The sequence below is a fragment of the Carlito syrichta genome, unplaced genomic scaffold (genome assembly GCF_000164805.1).
Source record: "Carlito syrichta isolate Samal-C Ts95f unplaced genomic scaffold, Tarsius_syrichta-2.0.1 Scaffold307219, whole genome shotgun sequence".
NCBI classification, from domain to species: Eukaryota; Metazoa; Chordata; class Mammalia; order Primates; family Tarsiidae; genus Carlito; species Carlito syrichta.
The window spans coordinates 205,260-210,527 of NW_007251315.1; the positions used below are offsets into that span (position 1 = coordinate 205,260).

General features: G+C 50.9%; 1 protein-coding gene across 2 annotated transcripts in view; it reads left to right on the plus strand.

The window, feature by feature from the left end:
• Window positions 1-4,935: 4,935 nt before the first annotated feature.
• Window positions 4,936-5,268, plus strand: part of SEZ6 (seizure related 6 homolog) — a 51,561-nt gene continuing 51,228 nt past the window's right edge. For both annotated transcript variants that reach the window (XM_021715618.1, XM_021715619.1), the window contains exon 1: window positions 4,936-5,012. The gene's annotated coding sequence lies outside the window, so the exon portion shown is untranslated. The remainder of the gene's footprint in view (window positions 5,013-5,268) is intronic.

A 5,268-nucleotide genomic window follows, 5' to 3' on the forward strand; every position in this document is an offset into this window, starting at 1 on the left:
TGGCTCCATAAACCCAATGCCTCTGGACAGATGTATTTTATGTAAGTTCAAGCACTAGAAATATTGAGTTCAGAGGATTTTATTTCTAGAGCCCTCTATATTTCTCTGGGATTATCGCCTGTCTTTGTTCCCTCCCTCTCTTGGTTATTATCTTTGGACCCTTTCCAAGCCAAGCTGCCTTGATTGCTTGGGGAGACAAAGGCTCCCAGCATCCTCCCATGGTGCCTCTGGGTTTGGTGAGAGTGACCTTGGGGGACCCTTTCTTCTTCCTTCAGTGTAATTCTGCAGGTGGCTACACTTGGCTTTTAGGAGCTGACTTCACTGAAAGACTCTAAGTGTCAGGGAACGTTGAGGGGGTAGTGGAAGTGGAGGTCTCATGCTTCTCAAGTTGGGGAAGGCTATGTTTAGAGTAAGCCCTGGGGTAAAGAGGGGAGGGAGAAGGCCAGCTGTTCTCTTTCCTACACCATGCCAACCTAGCCTGACACCAAATTAACAGCATTCAAATGAGATGCAAAGCATTATGCAAATCTAGAGGAGAAGGCCACTCTTACCAGGCTGTTGGAAGGCCAGCTCCTTGATGTCCTTTGTGGAAGGCTCCACGGGCTCCCTTCAACTTCAACCCCTAGACCTTCGGCACCAGCTGGTGTAAAGACTCCATTGAGACTGGTACAGTCCTCTCTTGGTCCTCTGGTCGCTCACGCCTCATCTCCCAGGCACTCAGGGCTTCTTCCTTCTGAAATGATGCAGGAGCAGCCATGAAAGCTAGCATAACCTCCCTCTGGATGCCAGAATTCTAGTTCCTCACTCATCAGCAGCGTATGCAAAGTAGATGCAGGGTTTTCTGCATCTATTTAACTGTCCATTAAAATGGCCCCACGCCTGTCACCTCTGCACAGGCCCAGGCTTCCAAATTGCCAACCCCCGCTGCCTGCAAGCACCATGTGGTTCCTGCGCCTGGTAATTGCTGTGGTGTTTGTTGAGCTGTATTTGCATTTGATTGTCATTTAACTTTCCATCTTTCTCCTTCAATCAAACCAGAGATTGGGCTTTTGCAATTGATTATTCATTTTATTTTCAGTCCCTTGGTGGTTTTCAAAGAGTTTTCTTTATTAGTGCCACAAATTTGAACCCTGGGACTTCTCCTGCCACATGATGGGGGAAGGTCTCCTCCCATCCATCCCAGATCTCCTATGTGAAAATAATCCAGCCAACATCGTGGATCTTAAGCCCTATCCCCAGTCTCCCTGTTCCAGCACCTGCCTCGTTTCTGCCCAGCCGGTGGCATTAAACATTTATGGAACTGTGGAGGATCAAAGGCCTCGGCTGGGGGTTGTGGGCAAGCTGGAGGCCTCTGTTTGGAGATGGAAAGTAGCTCACATCAAACTACTTTCTGCTGCTGCTGTCTCTATCCACCTTGGGCTCTTGCTGCAGTTGATCTGGTTCCCCTCCTGGAATGGGAACAAATGCCTGAGAACCAGGACTCTCCATTTATCAGAGCAGAGCCCTCTCCTGCCCCTAAATTCTGAGGATTGACTTTAGGTCATCTGAAAGCCTGACTGAAGCCCTGATGTCCTGGACTGTTCCAGACACAGCAAGGTCTGGGAGCCTGCCCCAAGAAGTGGGTTGAGCTGAGCAGGCAGCTCGGTACCCCTGGGAGTCTCTGGAGTGAGGTGGCAAGCCCTGTTGCTTCTTCCCTGAAACCCCAAAACTCCTTTGGCTCCACAGAAGATATAGCTCTGGTTTGAAAGCTGTCTTGGAGGAGAGTAATTTTCTCCTCCTCTCACTCAGAAAGCAAGTGTCATCCCAGCAGAGACTTCAAAATAAGTCACCAATGTGCCTGTGATCCTGCAAATTGATGCGTTGTTTGGAAGTAGGGAAGTGAGGCTGGCTTCTGCAGGGAAGGGGGCTAGAAGTCTGGCTTTGTCTGGGCAGGGGATGTGAGGGTCTCTGGGATTGGAGAGCTCCTTCTTTCCTCCCTCTGGCTCTTAATCCTAATTCAACCATTGTAACTCAAATCCCCCTGCACCTTCTGAGTCAGCAATGAAACCTGCAGTTCCTACCACCTGCCATAGTGCTTGAGGACCCCACCTTAGCAATTCTACACTCCACTGTTTCAGTGCAAATATCTTTGTGATGGAGTAATCCCTTAAGTGTAACCACCAAGGATGTCCTTCAGCTCAGATGACCCCCAAGGCTCTCACAGCCAGGCCCCAGCCTCCACCAACCTCTCCTCCTACTCCCCAGCAGGGATTCTGTGCTCCACTAGGACCGGTCTTCTCGCTGACCCCAGACTATATGCATTTTCCACCACTGTGCCTCTGCATAAGCCTTGCCCTCTACTTTGGATGTCCTCTCTCTTCCTCTCTGAGACATAAAACATATTTGACTTGGTTTCACAGAACTGCTGTGTGAAGCCTTCACTGACCTTGCCTCATCCCCCAAAGCAATTGTCCTTGTCTACATTATCTCACAGCATTCATGTGGCACCAATGACCTGCCTTGAGCTTTAGATACTCCCCATCCCCATCACTTATTCACAAGTATTTATTGAGCATCTACTGGGTGCCAGCCACTGAGTTAGATTGGAGGTAGACAAGACTGACATAGTCTGTGCCTTCATAGAGTCAACAACTAGTAGAAGACAGACAATTAAACAACTACATAAACAGGGAAGCCCAGGATCCTCTGAGAGCAAAGAGCCACATGCAGGATACAGAAAGCAGGATAAATGAGACCAATAAGGGGCCTTGCAAGTCCCCCCAAGATGCTACTTTCAAATGTGTATATAAATTGAGTATAGTATATGCCTGCAAGCCCTGTATACAGTTGAATGTCCTCTTGGGCATTTTTTTTTTTTTTTTTGAGTTGGAGTCTCACTCTGTCGCCCAGACTGGAGTGCAGTGGCCACTCCTGGCCACCGCAGCCTCGACCTGCTGGGTTCCGGCGATCCTTCCGCCTCAGCCTTCCAAGTAGCTGGAATACAGGTGCGCGCTATCACACCCGGCTGACTTTTTGATTTATTGTGGAGATGACGTCTCGCTAAGTTGCCCAGACGGGTCTCGAACCCGCGGGCTGAGGCAATCCACTCACCTCAGCCTCCCAAAGGCGCGGGATTACAGGCTGAGCCACCGAGCCCAGCTTCCTTGGGCATTTTATTTTCATAAATTTGTAGGTGAGGCTGAGGTCTGGGCAGGATGGGCCCCTTGGGGGCATGAGTGAGGGTGCTTGACAGAAACCCTACTGCTTCCCTGTTTAACCAAGTCTCTGCCTCAGCCAAACTGGGAAGCCACTGCATAGAGGCCACGTTGATCACCTTTAGGAGGGAGGGACAGCCCAGGTGCGTTATTATTCCCACCATGCTGCACAAACCCATCCTTAGAGCCCAGGGCAGAGTGCTGTATTCTGGGACTTGTAGTCCATGAGACCCCCTCCTGAATGCCTAGGTTAGTTCAGGCAGTAAGAAGGGTGATGTGGCACGTTCCTGGATGGCTCCTCTCGCCCTCCTTCTTGTGGGTAGTGCCTGGCCCATCAAGGAGCCCAGTTGCCAGGAAAGTCAAGCAAGCCTGCCACCAGCCTCCAGATCTCCATGAATCATCCTGACATACTGGGTTCAGCCCTAGGCCATGACTCACACCCTCTGCCCAAGCTGCCTAGTCCTAAGGGACCCAAGAATACTAGAGGAGCCCAGGAATACTTTCAAGGAGGGAAGGAAGAATTTTATGACATTTGCCACTGTTTCCCTAAATTTCCCTCAGCCACAGAACCTTTTACCTCTGTGCCTCTTGCCCTCCTGTGTTGGCAATTCTCTTTCTCCCTCCCCTCTGCACCTTCTTTTCTGGCTTCCTCTCCTTATTCCTGATCCTTGTATCAACACCTCCCCCTTCCTGCCTTCCTTCTGCTACTGCCCTCCTTTTCCTCAGCTTCTCAAAACGACTGTCCAGAAATCCCAGCATCTCCCTTGGCTAATTCCACACGCCACCTGCCTGCTGCCCATGATTCTTTATAGCAGTCAATGCAGCTCCCCAGAGCTCACAAGAGGGTCTGGAGAGAATCCAGTGAACAGAGCTGAAAGCCTCTAGGGGTCAAAAGGACCAAAAGACTCTCTAAGTTCCTTAAAGACCAGAAATTTTGCCATGTGCTTCCAGGATGAGGTCAGGAAGGGCATTGGACAATGACTGGGGTCTGGAACCTTTGGGGAGGAACCAAGTCCATGTGAAAAGAACTAAACTCAAAGCTGCCCTTCTCCCAGGGAGCCATAGGGAGTTCAGCTCTCTTCTTCCTCTACAGGGAATAATAACAGTCAAAGGGTCATATACCATTGTGCCCATTGAAACACTTCAAGAGAGTCCATCCATGAATTCCTGGGTCCAAAAACAGCCTCAGGGATGACACAGTTGTGACTTTATCCTTACTGCCCTGTGACTCATTGGGGCTTCTCAGCCCAAGCAGGAACTTGGAAGCATATTTTTCCTTGTCTTCCACGGAACAGCCTCCCTGGCTCCTCTCCTGAGTCTCCTTCAAGTCTCTACTGAAAATGACCCTAGGGAACCCCGCTTCATGCCTGTCCCATTTTCTCCACCAGTTCCAGGAACCTGGGAAGGAATTGGCATCAATGATCTGTGCTGACTGTTACTGTGGCTTCCCTGGTCCTGAAGAGGGGCCAAGGCAGGGTCCAGGAAATCCAGGGCTGCATGAAGTACCACCTTCAGCAGCCCACAGCTTGGCCCAGGTTGCCTCCTGCCAAGTGAAGAATGCCTCCCCAGGACATGAGTGCCACTAGCTTTTAACTATAATATCAGGATAATTAAGCTTTTCTGTGAGCACAGTTTGCTGCTGATGCAGCTGCCTGGAGCCCCGGCATTTATTGAGCGCAAAGAAATAATTTATTGTCCTTTGTACGCTCAAAAGCCATCTTCATTATCGGCCCAGGACGGAGCTGTCACAAGGGCACGCGGGCCTCACCTGCTGCCTCACTCTCGGATGTCTTCCCAAGTCACCCTTGGCTCCCTCAGGTACCAGGATGGGGTGGAGAGAGGCGGGGAGAGGGCTGCTCCCTCTCATGGAGTATCGGAATAGAAGCCACCTCCTTGGCAGAGTGCTAATGGGGGAGAGGGTGGCAAGCTTGGCTGGGCGTGGACGGCGCGGAAGGGCGGGAGCCGTTTGCCCACATTAGTAGGGCAGTCGTTTCCCTGAACTAGCGGTGGCGCGGGAGTCCGTGTTCCTACTGCTGGGTCCTCTGCGCCTTTGCTTGAGACTTTACGGTAAGCC